Below are 20950 nucleotides of genomic sequence, written 5' to 3' on the forward strand. Positions count from 1 at the left end.
TACAAAAAAGGTACAAGTATCTGTTGATAAAGCAGGAAAAGGAATACAATAGTAAGAATACATCAAAAGACTTGTGCAAATATAGTTGCAATTAACATATCTTGAAGAGGAAATCCCATTTCCCCTTGCTTGGCTCAAGTCCTAGTGATCACTGGGATAGTAATATGTTCTCCTTTTATATAAAATATTGCAGAACATACTGTAAGACAATGAGAAATTTGTGGCAAGGAGATACTGGTAAGGGACAGGTAGTATATGATGAAGAAAAAAGTTAAGCTGATCTATAACTCAGTTCCTCCCTCCTAAGGGATGCCTAAGGTAATTCTGCTCCTACCAGAAATCTTCATAAACCCTGACCTATGGAATTTATCAGTTGAATGTTGACTTTAGTTTATAAGCAACTTCTTTTAAATGTTTTATTTCTTGCTCTATATTTATTCATGATATATCATTGTATATTATAAAACAGTACAAATTAGGAAAAGCATAATCCCTACAACAAACCATTACATATTCACTAACGAAAATGAGTTCATGAACGATTATGTAATTCGGCAATTAGTACTTTAAATGTCATACTATGGCATCAAATATATATATATGTATACATATGTAATTATATATACATAAATATAGATTTATATATATGTATACATATATATTTGTCGAACGGTGTTTTAGTGATATCTCAGGGATATCTGATTAAGATCTGAAAATGGGATAGCAATACATTATTACTTTCCCATTTAATACAATAGAACACAGGCTTATCAGAAAATCTACGATTTAACCTACTTTTGGAATCAGATTGGATGTTCATAATGAACATTACCGCATTTATTAAGCCCTAAGAAAAATGTAGTATCTCCTCCTCTTTATAGAACACTTGTATGTTTATCTTTACATCTATATTTATAATATCTATTCTATGGATAGATTATGTATATATTATATCTACCTATACCTATTCTAAATGTTAAAATTACAAAGTTTCTTATAACGTAAGGGCTAGAAATGATTTCAAAAGTTAAACTATAGGAAGATAAAGCAATTTCCTTCAAAGTCAAAGAACAAACAGTGTCAAATTTATAACTCTTGACTATAAATTCAGTCCTCCTAGTACCATGTCATACTCACCAACATGTAATATTGATCAGCATACTTTTCCTGTAAAGGGACAGGAATTAAGTATTTTAGGCTTTATGAACCATATAGTCTTTTGCAATTATTCACTTACATCACTGTAGCAAGCAAATAGCCATAAACAATGCATGAATACAAGGACATGGCTGTGTTAGAATAAAATTTTATTAGAGAAACAGGCATGAGGCCAGATTTGGTCAAATGAGCCATAATTTTCCAACTCCTAATTTAAACACTTGACTCAAAGACACTAGAAAAAAGTGACTCTTGGTAAAGTAACATAGTATGAAAATAAAGATGACTGTCTACATTATAACCCTCCTAGGAAAGTATTATGAACCATGAGACAATAAAATGTTTTCATGCTTAAGATATTTATTAAATGATAATATTTATCAACTTATTATTTAAAAGGGGCCTTCATTTAACAGTATGACTACATCAAATATCTTCTCAGTGTTTACTATACACTAGGAAATGTAGGATGTTTAGACATATTTTAAGTCACTAACTAAATTAAGTAGATTGGTAAGTAATAACACAAAGATACGTACAAGAAAAATGAACAAAATATAAGAACAAATATGTAGAATGTCTATATATTTTTTAAACTATGCTTAAATATTGATATTTGGATGTATGTTTATATAAATTAATACATAGCTATGGGTCTGGTAAAACACCCAACTTACTTTCAACAGTGGTTAGTACAGAAAAAAACAGGATTGAAAAAAGAGCAAAATGGGTAACATTTAATTTGTTACAAATCTGGGTAGCTCACTATAGATATATTATTTTCTATGCTTTTCTGGATTGACACATTTCATAACACAAAATAACTGCTATTAATGGTGGTGCATAAATGCAAATTCATCAGCAGAAAATTACAATTATTAAGTTGCAAAAGACGAAATGAACTTTCCTTAGGTGCCTGAAGTTCAGTGGGAAACATGTCTGATGACACTTACCCCTTCCCCTCATTTCGTAACTCCATGTGAAGCATCAGAGGGGGAGAGGGCTAGAATTAATAATGCTAAAAAGAAAATATACCACAAACTGGTGATACACAACTACATGTTCATGAGACAAGCTAAAATTGGTTTGTTTTTGTTTAAAAAGAAAGAGTATAATCTTCAATGAAAATAGCTTAGAGAAATTGGTAACTGATAGTTGCTATATCTGATAATCAGTTATTACAAATAAAAACTTTTCTAGAATGTTCCCACAGTAAGCTTTCTGTTACTTTGAGTATGTTAAATTCTTTCCAATTTATTACAAAAATGATCCAAATCATGAGAAAACTGAAATACTGCCAATTAAAAGAAGCCAATCTGAAAAGGCTATGTACTACAACCATATGGCATTCTGGAAACAGGAACCTAGTGACAATAAAGAGATTACCTGCTGCCATAGCTGGGGGGGTAGAAGCATAAATAGGGGAAGTACAGGGGAATTTTTAGGGCAGTGAAACTCTTCTCTACGACATTATAATGATAGATGCCTGCCATTACATACTTGCCAAAATCCATACAATGTGCAACACCAAGAATGAACCCCAATGTAAACTATGGATTTTGTTAATAATAATGTACTAGTATCGGATCAGAATTATAACAGTAATGGATGATATTAACAGGAAATTCGGATGGGGGTTGACAGACTCTGTACTTTCCACTCAATTTTTCTATGAACTTAAAACTGCTTGTCAAAAAAAGGTCAATTGATTATTTTAAAAAGGATATAGTTCTAAACAAAAGTAGCAAAATTTTTAAAAAAGATTTAGAAGAGAACATGATACAAAAGTAGCAAAATTTTTAAAAAAGATTTAGAAGTGACATCAACTCTCCATACAAGAATGAATATAGAATTTTTAAACCTGGTGAAGCCACCATAAAAAAAAAGGACTGAGGTAGGAAGAAGAAAACTGGAGGAGATGAACCAATTCAGGCATGTATATGTATATACACACACACACACACATATACATATATATATGTATTATATATACATATATAATGTATATATACATTATATATGTATATATATAAGGAAATTCCCTGTGTAGCTATTTAAACAATCTTTTTTTTTTACTTACACAATCAGAGAACAGGGGAGCAAGATAGGTCCTGCTTGGGGCGGGGTGGGGGGGGGAGGTGGTACCAGTGGGAAAGGGGAGAAGGTAGGGAAAGGGAATGGGAGAGTGAATATAGTGCAAGTACTGTGTATACATGTATGTAAATGGAAAAATGATACCTGTTGAAAATATTCCAAGAATGGTGGGAGGGGGATAAAGGAGAACGATGGAAGGGATCAATTCAAGTATGATATATTTGATATACTGTAAGAATATTTGTAAATGCCACAATGTATCCTCACCCAGCACAACAATAAGAAAAAAGGGGAAAAAAAAGAAGTGACATCAACAGCATGGTTCATATATGAAAAAAATGATAAATGGGCCTTATTATAATTAAACGGTTCCATTGTACCAAAGAAACACTTAGATAATTAAGAGAAGTTTCAAACAGTGAGAAAAGATTTGCAAATTATATATCTGACAAAGTACTTGTACCCAGAATATATAAAGAACTATTAAAACTTTACAATAGGCTTCCCACAGGAGAGGGACACATTAGAAGCATCTTTTGTCTTGACTCTGTGAATGAGATGAGTCAAATAACAGAGAAAAGACTATATTCTGAAGGGAGAAAGAGAGGCAAAGAAAGCATCAAGAATCATAAAAGATGTGCCAGGACAGCAGAAAAGCACAGAGAATCAAGGGCAACAGAGAAAAACATGAAACAGTTACAAACCCGACCCCATCCCTGGATCCGCAGGAAATGGGGTGGAAGGCTAAGATGCAATTGCAAGGTAAGCCAGACAGCCTTGCCAACAGCCAGCAATTCTAGCTGCAGGATAAACCCTTAAGTTAAACACAGAGCTTTGGTGAGACAGTGACTGCTCTGGTGTGGAAGGCTAACCTTGGTGAAGAAATACATTCTGTTGTTCCCCTTGTCTGAGAGAGCTATAGCAAAGAACCATTTTGAGAGGGGGCCTATTGAAAATGAGCAACTATGGGGCTTGAGAGCAAGAAATAATCATGGCTCAGGGAGTCTTGAAACACCTGCCACAGTGTCTGGGTTGGAGATAGCCATGAGACGTGCTTGAGAAGAGTGACAGGGTCTGATGTAGACCCACAGAGAAATTTAAGAGGCAGAGAGCTATGACTGTGAAGAGTACAATGGTGGGAGACCCGCCATCCTCAGCAAGAAGTGAGGTTCACTGCTTGAGGTTGGAGCAGAAACCTGAGGCTGTGGCTGGTGCAGTTTTCAGCTTTAAGTCCTGCCTTCAGGCTACCAGTGTTAGCTGGGAGGCAAGAATGAGAACTCCCAGCAAAGGCCTTGGAATCACATGATGCCCACAGCTGATCCACCATACAAGTGGGCAAACTTCTGGGCAGGGTCTGAAAGCACTGAGACCCACCTCTGGGAACTACATCTCCATGTGTGTTTGCTACCAAGCAGGTCTGAGGGACCCAAGCCCAGGCCTTCCAAATCATGAGATTTCTACAGCTTCCTCCCCTGCACATAGAGATAAACTGCAGTGGAGTCTAAAAGCATTGAGAAGTGTCTCCAGGCATTACATCACAGAGTCTGTTGGCTGCCAAATGGGACTGTGCACTCCAAATCACATGACTTCTACAGCATCTTCCCATACACAGGGAGAGAAAATGCTGGGCGGGATATAAAAGAATTGAGAAAAGCAGGCAGAGTGCCTTGGTTCCTCAGTTCTCCCCCTGCCAGTGTAAAACTCAGGACTCTGTTTACTCCCCCAACTCTCCAATGTATTTGGGGGTCAGCCCTAAACTTGGATATTTGCTGTCCCCAGGGACAAAAACTGGGAGTATATGGAACAAGTGGAAACCTACCTGGTTCACAGACTATAAAGATTCCCGAAGCCAGCAGCCACTCCCCGTATTCAAAGAGAAGCTTCTATAGTGAAAGCAGCATAAAAGCAGAAAACCAACTCTTCTACAGGAGACTTCAGCTAGTTTTCCTCACTCTAAGGGCCCAGTGCCCTCAACATGTGGGTGAATGCTTGGCTACTGAGCCATATCCAGTCCAGTGGTGAGAAACAGCATCTCAACCCTGCCACTACATTGTCCTGCCTTCTCTTGGCCTCAGATGTGCAAATTCTAATGCAGAGACATGAGAAATATGAAAAACAAGGCAACATGATTCCTCTAAAACGCAACAACTCAATAGCAAACACTAATGATAATGAAGTGGATGAAATCTCAAGGAATTTTTTTTAATTATTATAAGAATGATCACTGAAATTAAAAAGGACACAAATACCAGAATTAACTCAAAAAACACTCAAAGAGCTGGATGAAATAAAGAAGCCAATGTTGAACAAGAGAGAGAAATGCAACAAAGATATAGAAATTCTAAAAAAATGAAATTGAAATTCTGGAAATGAAAAGGTCAGTAAGTCAAAAGAAAATCACAGTTGAAAGATTCATCCGAACACTAGAACAAACTGAAGACCTAATATTAGGGCTTGAAGACAAAGTAGATTTATTAGAACATATAGATAAAGATAAAGAAAAAACCAAGTTCAAGGGCAGCCCCAGCAAAATGTTAGCAAAACCCCTACCTCAACCAACAAGCTAGGTTGGGTGGAGCTATCCCAGCTATCCAGGAGGATGTAGGTAGTGGGATCAGTCTGAGACTGGCCCCAGGCAAAAACATGAGATCCTACTTGAAAAAAATCACTGAAGCAAAAAGGGCTGAGGGTACAGATCAAGTTGTATAGCATCTGCCTATCGAGTGTAAGGTCCTAATTTCAAACTCCAGTACCACCGAAACAAACAAATAAAATAAAACTATGATTTGTAGGCACAGATAATGAAGAAAAGGTGCAAGCTAAAGGCATGGAAAAATATGCAATGAAGTAATAACAGAATACATCCCAAATCTTGATAAGGAGGTGACATTCCCATACTGAAGGCTTTTAGGACTCCAAACAGAAAAATCACCTCCCTACATTGTTATTATAGTTAAACATTATGCAAGAACAAGGACAAAATATTGTAAGCTGCAAGAAAGAAGAACCAAGTCACCTACAAAGACAAACCCATTAGAATAAGAGATTTCTAAATAGAAACTTGAAGAGCAAGGAGGTCAGGAATGATATATTTCAAGAAAATAATTGCCAACCTAGATTATTATATGCAAAGTTTTCCTTCATTACTGGAAAAATTAAAACTATCCATGATAAACAAAAACTGAAGCATTCATGACCACTAAACCAAAGTTGCAGAACATATCACAGGAATCTTACACATAGAAAAGAAAGAAAACTGCAACTGTGAAACACAGAAAAGAATATAACTCACTAAATGCGTAGATGAATGAATGAGGAGAATGGAAAAAGCAAACACTACAAAAACAACAAAGTGGCAGGAATTACTATATACCTTTCAATAATAACTCTGAATGTTAATGGTCATAATTCCACAATCTAAAGAGATGGAAGACTGGATTAAAAAATAAGACCCAACCATTTGCTCCCTACAAGAAACATACCTCACTGGTGGAGACAAACAGAGGCTTAAAATAAAAGGATAGAAAAACATTTTCCGAGCAAATGGAGCCTGAAAGCAAGCAGGAGTAACTATACTCCTATCTGACAAAGCAAACTCCAAACCAAAATTAGAAAGGACCAAGAAGGTCACTTCACATTGAAAAAGGGATCAATCCATTAGGAGAATAGAGCAATTATAAACATGTGCTAAACACGGACATACTGAATTTCATAAACTGGACATAAAAGAACAGAGAGACCCCAGCACAATAATAGTAGGTGACTTTAATACACCACTCTCACTAACAGATAGGTTATCCAGGCAAAGAATCAACAAGGAAACTTCAAAACTAAGTGACACTATACATCAAATGAACTTAACAAACATCTACAGAACAGTTCACTCAAAAGCTGAAGAATACACATTCTTCTCAGAAGCCCATGGTACTTTCTTCAAAATAGATCACATTTAAGGATATAAAGCAAGTCAACAAATACTAGAAAACTGAAACATCTTTCTGTATTTTTATCAGACCACAAAAGAGTAAAACTATAACTCAATAATGAGAAACTTCAGAAAACATTCAAACACATGGAGACTGAACAATTCATTTTTGAATGTTTAGTGGGTCAGAGAAATGACCAGCGGAAATCAAAAAATTTCTAGAATTAAATGAAAATGAAGACACAACTTGCTAGAGCCTTTAGAATATAGCAAAGGCAGTGCTGAGAGGAAAGTTTATAGCTATGAGTGCCTATGTTAAAAAATCAGAGATCTCAAAAAAACAACCCAACGGTGAACCTCAAGGTCTTAGAAAAACAGTAACAAGCCAAATCCAAAAGCAGTAGATGGAAAGAAATAATAAATATTGAGCAGAAATTAATGGAAACTAAAAGAAAAAGGCAAAGAATGAATGACACGAAAATATGATGCTTTGTAAAGATACACAAGATTGACAAACCCTTACCAAAATAACCAAAAGAAAGACAGGACCCAAGTTAATAAAATTAGAGATGAGAAAGAAGAGATCACAACAAATAACAATGGAATTTAGGAGATCATCAGGGAATACTTTGAAAATTTACATTCTAATAAACTGGAAAATCAGAAGAAATTTATAAATGCCAAAACTGAACCATGAGAATATAAACCACCTAGACAGATCTATAACAAGCAATTAAATTGAAGGAGTAAAAGAGAGCCTCCGAACAAAGAAAAGTTCAGGGCTATACAGATCACTGCTGAATTCTACCAGACCTTCAAGGAAGAAATACCACCAGTGCTTCTCAAACCATTCCAAAAATAGAAAGGAAAGGAACTGTGTCAAACTCAACCGATGGAGCCAGTACTAACCTGATTGCAAAACCAGATAAGGACACAAACACACAAAAAGAAAATTATAGACTCCTTTCCTTGATGACTGTAAATGTAAAAATTCTCAATAAAATACCTGCAAACCAAATTTGACAATACATTTAAAAGATCAAATACCATGATAAAGTTGGTTTCATTTCAGGGATACAAGGATGGTTCAACACATACAAATCAATAACTGTAATACAGCAAATATACAAAATACAGGAGAAAAAAATCACCTGATCATCTCAATAGATGAAGAAAAAGTCTTTGAAATTCCTTTCTTTATGATAAAAGGCATGAAGAAAATAGGAATAGAAGAAACATACCTCAACATATTATGGACTATGCTATAAATGATAAACCTATAGTCAATATCACATTAAATGGGAAAAAAACTGAAATCATTGTCTCAAAGTTAGGAACAAGACAAGGGTGATCATTCTCTCGACCCCCTATTTGATATAGTGCTTGAATTCTTACCCAGGACAGTAATACAAGAAAAAGCACTAAAAGCAATACAAATAGGAAATGAAGGAGTCAAATTATCCCTATTTGCAGATGAGATGATTCTATAAAGACCCTGAAGACTCCAACAAAAAACTCTTACATCTGATTAAAAAAGAAAACTTTTAGCTAAATAGCAGAATACAAAATCAGCTTACAAAAATCAGTAGCTTTTCCATGTACCGCCAACAAACAGGTTGAGAAGGAAATCAGGAAATACCATTCACAACAGCCTCAAAAAAATTAAGTAATTAGGAATAAACCTAACAAATAAGGTTAAAGATCTTTACAATGAAAATCACAAAACCTTGAAGAAAGAAATTAAAGAACACATTAGAAAATGAAAAGAATTCCAATGTTCATGGGTCAGCAGCATTAATATTGTGAAAATGACTATACTGCCAAAAGCAATCTGTAAATTCAATGCAATTCCCATCAAAATCTCAATGGTATTTTTCACAGAAAAATCAATCCTAAGATTCATATGGAAGCACAAAAGACCCCAAATAGCCAAAGCAATCCTGAACAAAAAGAGCAATGCTAGAGTGACAGCAATGCTATCATAGTATCTGACTTCAAATAATACTACAGAGCCTTAGTAACAAAACAGCATGGAACTAACACAAAAAACAGACATGTAGATCAATGAAATAGAACAGAAGATCCATACATAAGCCCATGTAGCTTCAGCTACTTGATTTTTGACAAAGGTGCCAAAGCATACATTGGAGAAAAGACAGCTTCTTCAACAAATGGTGCTGGCAAAAACGGATGTCCATATGTAGAAGACTGAAACTAGACTCTTATCTTTCATCTTGTACAAAAAAATAATTCAAGATGGATCAAAGATATAAATGTAAGATAATGAAACTCTGAAATTACTAGAGAAATACATAAGGAAAACCTTTGAAGATATAGGAATAAGTAATGCCTTTCAGAATAGGACTTTAATAGCTCAGGAAATAAGAACAAGAATTGACAAACAGGATTGCATCAAATTAAAATGTTTCTGCACTGCAAAGAAAACAATTATCAGAATCAAAAGACAACCTACGGAATGGGAGAAAAATCTCTGTCAGCTATTCATTGGGTAAAAAATTAATATTTAGAATGTATAAAGAGCTCAAAAAATTAAAACACCACAGGAACAATCCAATTAATAAATGAGAAACTGAATTGAATTGACAGTTCTCAATAAAAGATGGTCAATAAATACATGAAGAAATGTTCAAAATCCTTAACCATAATGGAAATGCAAATCAAAACAATACTGACAGTCTATCTTACCCAGTCAGAATGGCAATCATCAAGTAAGCAAACAACAACAAATGCTAGAGTGGATGTGAGAAGGGGTAAACCCTTATATACTTTTGGTAAATGAGGACAGTCACCTTGGAAATTAGTATGGACACTCTTCAAAAAAGCTAATATAGAACTACCTGGTATGACCTGCTATACCACTTCTGGGCATATATCTGAAGGAATGTAAGTCAGCATACAATAGACACACCTGCACACCCATGTTTATAGTAGCACTATTCACCATAGCTAAATTATGGAATCAGCCTAGGTGACTGTCAACCGCTAATGGATTTTTTAAAAATATTCAGTTTCATAAAGAAGAATAAAATTATATCCTTTGCCAGAAAATGAATGGTACTGTAGATTATCATGTTAAGAGAAATATGCCAGACTGAGAAAGAAAAATACTGCATGTTCTCTCTCATATGGGGAATCTACATTGCTAAAAAAGAAATAAATGACACAAGTGTAAAATGGGGACTATTTAAGGGTGGGCACCAGCAGAAGGGGAAGGACAAAAGAAGGGGAAGGCAGATGAATGTGACTGAAGTACTTCATAAACACACATGAAAATAGAAAAAAGCCCATCAAAACTGATTTTTTTTTTTTTTTGCTAGTTGAGTAAACACCCATTTTTATTTTGCTTTGTGAGGCAGAAGACCAGACATTGGGAGTGAGGGGAACAGTAGAAACATTGGCTTGAGGTTAGAGGGAATGAGTTTACCTTCTAATGTGGGTAGGTCAAAAAAGCTGTTCAAAGACAAGTAGGAGGCTCGCCAAGCTGTTCTGACTTCGAAAACTATGGCTCTATATCTGCCAATCTTGAAGATTTCTTTGGCAGTACTTAGGTGCAGGGGAGAAGTAAAGTAACTAATCAGTCATTTGAAAATAATTCAAAACTGTTTTAAAAGGGGAGGTTGTAAAGATAAGAAAGAGTAATAGGGGTGGTGAATTTGACCAAAGGTGGTGAATTTATATTAAAACAAACCCTTCTGTACAATTAATGTATGCTAACTAAAAAACAAAAACATTGACAATAAAAAAATAAAAACAAAGTGCTTGAAATAAGCAGCTCACTAAAAAGATATAAGCATGGCAAATAAGTTTAAGCAAAGATGTTCAACCTAATAAACCACTAGAAAAATGCTAACTAAAACCATGATTAGACACTGCTATATACAACTGAATGACTGAAATAAAAAACAAAAAACCTGGGAGTATAGTTCATTGGTAGAGTGCATGTTTAGCCTGCATACGGCCCTAGGTCTGATCCCAAAATATACAAAAAATTAAAACTGAATTGAAAATTTAAAAATACAAGTAATATCAAGTGATGATGAGGGTCAAGAACAGAATTTTCAGACACTGTGTGGGGGAATACAAAATAGTATAGTCAGTCTGGAAAGTGCTTTAGCAATTTCTTATAAGACCAAAAGTACACTTAGTATATAACATAACAGTCTGAGCACTGGGTATTTACCTAGAAATGAAAACTTAGGTCTACACAAAAATCTGTAGACAAAAACTTCAAACAACTCTATTGTTCTTCAATGCATGAATGACTAAACAAACTGTGGCACATACATACACTGGCATACTACTAAGCAATAAAAAACAAAAAATAAAATATTAAGCTCAGTGAAAGAAACCAGTATCAAAAACCTACACACTTAGATTCTATTTATATGACCTTATAGGTATGATACAGCTACACCAGTAGACTACTGTGCTTGATAGGGAATGTGGGTAGAAGGAGAATGTGACTATAAAGGACAGCACTAGAGAATTATTTGGAGTGACAGAATTGCTCTGTAACCTGACGGTAGTGGTATCTATACAAATCTTCAGTTGTGTTAAAATTCATAGAAATATACACCAAAGTTCATAGCAATATTAATCAAAATATCAAATTTCACAAAGCAAAATTTGTGAAATGCAGCTTAAGTATTACTTGGAAGAATATTTATATCCTTAAATACATATATTAGAAAGGGGGAGAGAGAAAATTAATAAGTATCTATCCATCACAAGAAATTGAGACAAAAGTAAAATAAACCCAAAGAAATAAGAAGAAATAAAGAGAAGAAATTAGCCACACAAGGTGGTTTACACCTGTGATCCTTATTACTCAGGAGGTAGAGATAAGCATAGTGGTTCAAGGTCAGCCTGGCAAAAAGTTTGGGAGACCTCATCTCAACCAATGGCTAGGCACAGTAACACACACCTGTTTCTTAGCTACATAAGAAAGCACAACCAGGAGGACAGTGGTACAGGCCAGCCCCAATATAAAGCAAGACCCTATCTCAAAAATAACCAACACGAAAAAAGGCTGATGGAGTGAGTGACTCAAGTGGTAGAGCATCTACCTAGCAAGCACAAAGTGCTGAGTCACAGCCAAAAATCCTCTAGGAATGGTGAAACATTAAAAAATGTACCTTTGATACTAGAACAAATCAAGAGTCTTGGTTATTTATACTTCATTTCACTATTTATACTAAACATCTTTATTATTAGAACAAAGCAAATCCCCTGGGCAGAAAATAATACAGCTTCACTGAGAGAGATAAAAGAAAACCTAAATAAATGGAGACATTTACCATGGTCATGGACTAGAAAACTCAAAATTGTAAAAGTGTCAGTTCTGTTCAAACTAAATGCAGGTAAACCAGTTAGGACTCAGGATCAGAGGAAGTGGGTGAAAGAATCTATTAGAGCTACTAAAACATCACTGGAAAAAATAGAAATGCAATGCTAGCTAACTAAGATTTCCATATGTCACCCTTTATCAAATGGAAATGCAAAAAACATTCTTCAACCATATCTACTACATATGTAGTTGCACTCAGGCAAAATGCAGAAAAATGCATAGTGCTTATATTATCTAATTTTGAAACACATGACTGTAATTTCCAAGAACTACTGATTCCATAGTGAAAACAGGAACTACAGAAAACTAAAACATGTTTTTAAAAATATTTTTCAGAAATGTCCTCAAATAGTGAGAGATGATTAAGATTTAAAATTGTTTATTTATAATGGTTTTAGGAACATATAATCAGTCTCCCCTTCACCACCACCAGTAATAAATATATGACTGTTATTTACAGATGTAAAGAAGTTACCCATTTGTCTGAACAACTCTACCAATACAGATCTTTATCAGCTCACTTGTCACAGTGCATATTAATTATCTGCTTATCTATCCCTCCAAGCTAAATAGTCTGATTATCTTGAAGGAGGCTTATACCTCTTATTGGTGTGCCTGACTAACATTACTCAAGAAATGTGTGTTGAACTAACAAAAATCTCATTTTAAAGATAAGGCTCTTAGAAAGGTTAATTGACCAGGTTATAATCTCACTACTACTAAATAGAAAAGCCATTGATTCATTCATTTATTCAGCAAATATTTGTTGTTCTAGGTCCTCAATTCTAAGAATAAAATCTAGACCTTCTGACTCCTAGTGCAGCATTCTTTCTATAAAAGTATAAAATATGAAACTGCTCTAACAGGATTACAGTGAGGAAGAAGAAACTTCTATTGGAGAGAAACTCACTACTAAACCAAAACTTCCTACCTTGCATATCTACAACAAGGTGATCCCATGCTACTTATATCTAAAGAGGCCAGAGAACCTAAGGGACAAATTTCCAAAGCTTTAGTTAAAAAAAAAAAAAAAATCAACAACAAATCCTAAAACCTGAAATAACAAAGATTAAAAACCATTATATTTATTCAAATTCAAGACAGAAAGATTTGTTAGCTTATATCTCTGGTAATAAAGTTATAGTTTTATTTTCTTCTATTTAAACACATAGAACATTTTATATAATTTATTTAGATTAAAGCACCTTTTATACACAATTTACACAATTCTGAACACTTTCTGTCCCATTCTCAAGTATAAAATCTTTCTAGTTTTTATAGCTTTCTCAGTCACATCTAATTTGATAGTTTGTTTTTGTCTTTGTTTTAGCAATCTACATTTACTGAGTATTCCAAAACATTCATCTTAGTTTTCATAGGAAGAAGCTATTTGACATGACATCTCCCTTAGCTTATTTCAATTGAATTAATTTATATAATTATGATCACAGATGCTACTAGTATAAACAAGTTTAGTAACAAACACCAGAACCAACACCTAGTGAGTATATAAACCAACTAAACTGGTAGATGCAGAAGTGTCTACAAGGGATCAATGTATTAGACTGAGTATTAAGCTTACTCTAAGCATTTTCAGTATGATTATACCAAAAAGAATGTAGAATTTCAGTTATTCTGGCAAACTATTGCGTGGAAGCTGTCTACTATAACTTCAACTATTTAGGGATAATTGTTTATATTTTTGGTAATTAAAGTACTAACTGAAAGTATAAAGAACAACGAATTGAAACTTATCAGTTCTACAAAATAATGAATTAACTGTACATATTCGCCACAAGTGGACTGGTAAATAACACTTTACATATAAGGGATAAAATTATATCTTATCCATAGTCATAAACAAATAAGTTGATTATTTAGTTGTATTAACATATTAGTTTACTTCAGTTTGATCTTAGTATTATCTCAGGTATATGCAATAACTTTAGTATACAGCCCCATCTAGTGGAGACATGATTAACATTTCCAAAGGTTATGTTTTAGCCCTTCTTACCCATTTTGCTAAACAACAAAACTGACTTTCAAAAAGCTAACTTTTCATTCATAAGAGGGCATCACTCACATGTCCCCTAATCGATATTCTGCCCAAAATTTTTCATTTGATAAGTGATTATTTCTGAATACTTGAGATTTCCTCAACATCTTACAAATTTTTCTGTAAGAAAGCAAACAGTAAAAGCTGATTTTTTTTCAAAGAAAACTCTCTAAGTGCTCACACTTTGAATTCGAAGGTAGGGAAAAAACACACAAGTCACTCCACAAAGATACAAATATGGTGCAATAAATTGCAAGTAGATGACAATGTAAAATCTCCAAAGTTCATTGCTGGGCTGGGGTGTAGCTCAAGTGGTAAAGCATCTAGCAAGCATCAGGCCCTGAGTTCAAATCCTCGTACTGCCAAAAAAAAAAAATCATTGTTTCATAATAACAAATAGCTAGGGAGACATACAGAAACATAACAGTGTTTCTAAATGTTTTAGTGACCTTTCCTCAATAATAAATAACATGTTTTGATACACACATTGTGGAATGGCTAAATAGAATTAGCTAACAAATGCATTAGCTTACCTTTTTTTTCCTGGTAAAAACCTTAAGGTCTATCTACTCTCAGCAATTTTCAAAAATATAATACATTGTTATTAACTATAGCTATAAGGTTGTACAATAGACTTCTTGAACTTATTCCTCCTAGCTGTAATTCTGTATACTTTGACCAGTATCTCAACAGTATGCCCCTCCAGTCCCCTAGCTCCTGGTAATCACCATTCACTGCTCTACTATGTTCCACTTCTTTTAGATTCCACATATAAGTGAGACCATGGGATATCTGTCTTTCTGCTACAAGTAGTAGTTTTAAACTGATGTAAACAAACTTCAAATCAAACAATTTTTTTGAATTATAATACAAAGTATGTAAATTTAACTCAACAAAACCCCACTAAAATCAACTACTACCATAAAGAGGTATACAATCAGTAGTAACAGTAACAGAGTTTTTCCTCTTAATAGTTTTAGTTCCACATCTTGGCATAAACTCGATATAAAATTTAATTATATTTTTGTGTTGATTTATTTTCATTAATGTTAGTCTACTACTCTATGACATTAATTCATATGAATAAGCTCTTAATACATCAATCTTTCTATGTATTTTACTTTCATCAGTTTTACCCTTTCCCTCAACCCCTATTATTCAACAACTCTCAGTGTGTTTCATTATGCCTTCTTCCTAAATACATTAATCTTTCAATAATGTTTATGACTCTAACAATGTATTCATTCATATCCAGTGTCCCCATCAACACTGACTAAATGAGTTCCTCAGAGAAGTAAAAACTAATTGGTGTTGGACTGGAGATGTGGCTCAAGCAGTAGAGTGCCTGCTTTGTAAGTGTGAGGTCCTGAATTCAAATCCCCGTTCCAGCACAAAAAGAAAGAAAAGAAAAACTAAAGTCTATGATACCTGAGACACTAAATCTCAAGCTCGTTCCATCCATTTTTCTGAAAATACACAAACTTTTTGTTTTAGACCCTGGATATATCTTTGTTCTATTCCCCCACCATTTCCAAATCCCAGATAGAAGAAGAGACGGTAGATAGTGACTTCACTGGTTAAATGAAAAAATAAATTACATTGAAACAAATTCAAAGAACTAAACACATTAAAAGGACTGTAAAATGTGAGTTGTTTACCTTCTTGGAAGAAATGTACTATTTCATATGATTAGCAGGCTGTGTCTAAGAAGTAGGAAAAGTCAAGAAAACAGATTCTCAGAGAACTGTAAGATAATAAATCTGTGTTGTTCCAAACCACCAAATTTGAGGTTATTTCTTACACCTGTTATAGCAGTGGTGGGAAACTAAGACCTATGCCTTGTGAATTTTCTATTTCTCATGCCACTGCATAATATCCAAAGCACTTCAGGCTTCTCTTATAGAACACATTTTAAATAGTGATGGCATGATAGTCATGGATTAACTGAAATTCAAAATTCTTGTTTTATCAGGGGCCTGCCAAAATTCCTACTGCTATTCTTCCTAGAAGGGTTATTCCTCATACAACCCAGAGAGTCCTAACCCACCAAGGTGTGTTAGTTGAACTTTTTAAACAACTTTCCTTCACTCAGTCACTTCTCTAACTGGTTTAAAGATGGTTCCTACAGAATCATAAAATGAGTATTTGGATAAAGATGCTGTCATTCATTAACTCTGTTGCCTCTGGCAAATCACTTATTTTTCCTGTTTTAGGAAATCAAGGAATTAAAATTCTAGATTTCACAAACTAGTAAAATTGTAAGAGGTGCTTAACTGCTTTGCTAAAAAGCATTTGAGCCTATGAATTAACTAAAAACAGGAGAAAAGTTTGGCATCTGTCTGCATTTTGTACCTGTTGTCCTTTGCTCTGAGCCATTCTCTCCTGCAGCCATCTTGGAATCAAGGAAGGGCAGGAATGATTGATAACATCTTTCTAACAAGGGACTGAAACTACCCCTTAGGAACAAAGGAGTCTTGCAGAACAGACCACCCCTCCAAATAATGATGAGACAGCACCGTGGAGTAATCATGTCATGGAACCAGATTGCTTCCCTCAAGTGATGACAGCAATAACAACCTCTCTCAAACCCTGGAAGAAGAGGACCAAGATAATGGTCAACCAGGCCCCACTCAACCACTAGAACACACCTGTGACTGGAACACACCTTTCGTTCCCTGCCCCTAATTCTTTGTCTACTTGAAGCTAAAGCTCATGTCTATACCCTGAAGATGGCTAATGAGAGTGCTTACTTTGCCTGTTCTCAAGACATGTAATAAATTTCCTTTCTCTGCCCTTCATCATTATTGCCTCTTATTTGGCATAGAAGGGTGAGTGGACAGATCTGGCACGTTGAAGCCCAGGTCTTTGGGGTTGTAGTCCAAAACTCTGGTTTCAAAATCTCTAAGACAAAAAAGTACTGCCAGGTGTTTATTTTACAAAGCAAAGACTTAAAAAAAAAAAAATAGAAGCAGCCACCATCTATAATCTCAAGTCCTTAAAAACACAGACACTTTAACTGTATAACTTCAAAAAGACTAGCCCCTTAAACTGAATAAATTTAAGTTTGTATAAAACAACAAAAAGCCAGAAGGATTCTGGGAAAACTGTGGTAGAGGCAGCAGTTTTTGAAACTCCCCATACATTTCCAGAGCAACAAGGATGGCAGTATCAAATCCACAAGCAGAATTTTCTACAAACTTAGGTAAACATCAGAAGACCACACTTACAACACAAGACAGGGAAACAACAGCAAACAAAATGGTATCTGAGAGTCACAGGAACCCTCCCCCCAAATTAGTATGTATGCTTTCAGTAGGCTACAAGTGTAAGGGTCTTCAATAAAGTCTGAAGGGAGGGATAGAGCAATCTGAGTCTAATGAAATCTCAAAATGGGACAGGTTCTTAAAAGCTGCTTTCCTTAAAAACAAAATGACAACAACAACAACAAAAGACTCTTGACTTGGGCCTACAAAATGTCCAAAGGTAACTAAAAGCAGGCTCCCTTCTTCCATTTTCTATCTGTGTCCTTTGCTCTGAGTCTCTCTCCCAGTAATCACCTTGGAATCCAGGAAGAACATCTTTACCAGGGATACTACCCCCAAGGAAAGGAACATCAGAGCCTCTGCAGGACAGATCACCAGCCCGCCAGGTAGCAATGACTCTCTTATAGTGACAAGACCGTATCAGACCAATCTTGAAATTAGAGCAACCAAACCACCTGGGAATACCACCTGGGACCACAGGAGTGTACCTTGGATAGGAGTTCAAGTAGGACTGTTTAATAATTATGCATACTTCTGTCCCCCTGCCCCCAATTCCTTCTCTATTTAAACCTAAAGTACAGATCTGTACTGGAAAAGATGGGCTGAATGCTCAGCTTGTCTCTTCCCAAGGCAGGTACTTGTCACATTAATTTAATCTTTTTCTGCCCTTCACCATTACTGGGCTCTTAATCTTGTGTATTGGGGCTAGTGTCTGGAACAGACAAGTGGAACCCCTATATTTGGGCTTGCAGCCTAAAACTCTTGCTACAAAAACACTTAGAAGTTTCTGGTCTACTGTGCAAAAACTAGATGCAGAAACTGGAAATAGAATTCAAATCCAATAGTAAAGCAATAGCTTTTCTTTTTAAGGAAAAAAGAAAGTCCAAGTAAAAGCTGGGAAAAGGGGAATGGGATGGAAGGTGTTACAGCCAAGCGACTGGCCATTAAAAAAGAAAGAAAGAAAAATTCTCAAAAACACTTTACTATTAATTATTTAAAAATCTTTCAACAAGTCATTTGGAGGATTTTAAAGGACTTAAAAATCTTATTTCTTTAAAACCACTTACATTCTCACTAGACTTCAAATGCAGTTGAATTTATGATTTTGTACTTCCCTTTCCTAACTCCATTTACACCCATGTGTCCTGGAATGGATTCTTCCCACCAGACACAAAGAATCTAGAAGTCTTCTGATCATAGACTGCACCAGCGCCATTAACAATAAGACTCACTATTATTTTAATGGTTATGCTCCCTAGCATTCTCTTCCCTACTCCCAACCTAGCTAAAGGACTAATTGCTTTTCAACAATGGCTAGTTCAATTAGTTCTTAAATAAAAAATAATAACTGGACGGCAATAGCACGACTTGTTTAAGCATTACAAGGAAGTTTTTGCAGTTTTTAAAAATGCTACTAATATTAAATGTGGCATATGTTAAAGAGCAGTCTAAATTTTTATCCACTAATCACTACATAGCAGTCTTTCGAATTTCATAAAGTACTTCCTAAAATTAAAAACATATTTTAAAAGAAAATCTATTCCAAAAAACTTCAGTTAAAACAATAATTTTTCCACTTTTAAGGTATGCTTACATAAGACCATGAGCTTCCAAAACCAATCAATTAGTAATCATATGATGAAACACTTTTAAATGAGATTGCAATTCTAATTGGTTGACAAATAAGACATAGGCATTGAAAGAGATGAAGATTTTAATTTAAAATAAGATGAAAATTAATCAGCTGTATGAAGTAAAAGACAATACAAATTAAATCCTAAATCCAGAGCTCCTTACTAGTAAAGAATCACAAAAACTCTGGCAGCACATTTTTGTACATGAAGTTCCTAAGCTATAATTCACTTACCCAAATGAGTTAGAATAATCTTGCCCACTGTGCCAGTTCATGCCACTGAATAAAATGTTCTACTTTGGAATATAATAAGCTATAACACAGTATCTGCAGCTCCCATGCTGGCAATAAGCTGTTTGACATAAATTAAGGAAGTGGCTTCAATTTACATTAAATTTAAAAGATAATAAAGTATTAAAGTATTAATTAGTTTCAAGACGTGTTGCTTAAAGAAGTCTGTCATACTTCAGAAAATAATTCATTAAAAAGGAATTTAAATGTGTACATTTTGTTTAGATTATATACATATATAAGTATATGGTTAAGACAATGCAAAGCAACATTTCAGCACTCAAATGAAAACAAGGTCTGCAAAAAATTACCAATCAAATTCTATCCAAGAAAACAATGTAAAAATTTTTCCAGCTATGTGATGAATATTTACATCCTTGTACCTTGTGCCTTAACATAGAAGTATATGATCTTAGGTCACACCTGATAAGACAATGTTTTCTCTGTTACTTAAATTCAGTAACAGAATGCACACAAAATGAAAATGTCCATAAATTATTCTTTCCTAATTATATATTATTTAGGATAATAAAGCACAGTAAAAAAAAAAGCTAAGCATGCTAATATTAATCAAACAACTCAAGTGTAGCTGTATTAATACCAAAGTAAAAAAGAATATTGCCCAAACTACAGTGTATGTTATAGGATTTATTTCACTAACAAGACACAAGCAATCTATAATGCAAAAGCTCTTAAACAAGGGAGCTTCAAATGCTTCTGATAAAAACTGATGAAAGGAGAAATAAACAAGTCCACAATCATACCCCTCTCAGTAAGCAGGAAAATAAATAAGTATTCAGAAAAATCACAGGTTATAGAAAACTCAATATTATCAATGAGAGGAACAAACTTTAGGCTCATCTGAACTCTCCACTCAAGTGGGCCTCGGTCTTTAAGGCTTCTATGTTTACCTTTGCATAGCCCTATTTTAACTAAAAGAATTTTGCAAGTCAGTTTAGACAGAATTATTGTCAATATGTGATCATCCTGGCTTCCCTTCAGCAAGTGGGTTTTACCAGAATCCCCCCTTATTCTGATGTTATTTCCATCCACTGACCTCCACCTTGTCCCTACCTACAAGCAAATTCCTACTTGTCCCTGCTTTATTTGGAATTGAGCCCAATTCCTTTTTGCCTATTGCAATAGTTTCTGGACAAAATCT

At 34.6% G+C, this 20950-nt stretch overlaps 1 protein-coding gene across 9 annotated transcripts in view; it reads right to left on the reverse strand.

The window, feature by feature from the left end:
• Mipol1 (mirror-image polydactyly 1) overlaps positions 1 to 20950 on the reverse strand; it is a 320736-nt gene that overhangs the window by 292259 nt on the left and 7527 nt on the right. The window contains exon 1 of one of the 9 annotated variants that reach the window (XM_074068121.1): positions 1138 to 1159. The exons of the other annotated variants lie outside the window; for them this stretch is intronic. The gene's annotated coding sequence lies outside the window, so the exon portion shown is untranslated. Of the gene's footprint in view, positions 1 to 1137; positions 1160 to 20950 lie in introns of those variants that run through there. 9 annotated transcript variants of the gene reach the window in all.

Source organism: Castor canadensis, chromosome 3 (assembly GCF_047511655.1).
Source record: "Castor canadensis chromosome 3, mCasCan1.hap1v2, whole genome shotgun sequence".
Lineage (NCBI taxonomy): Eukaryota > Metazoa > Chordata > Mammalia > Rodentia > Castoridae > Castor > Castor canadensis.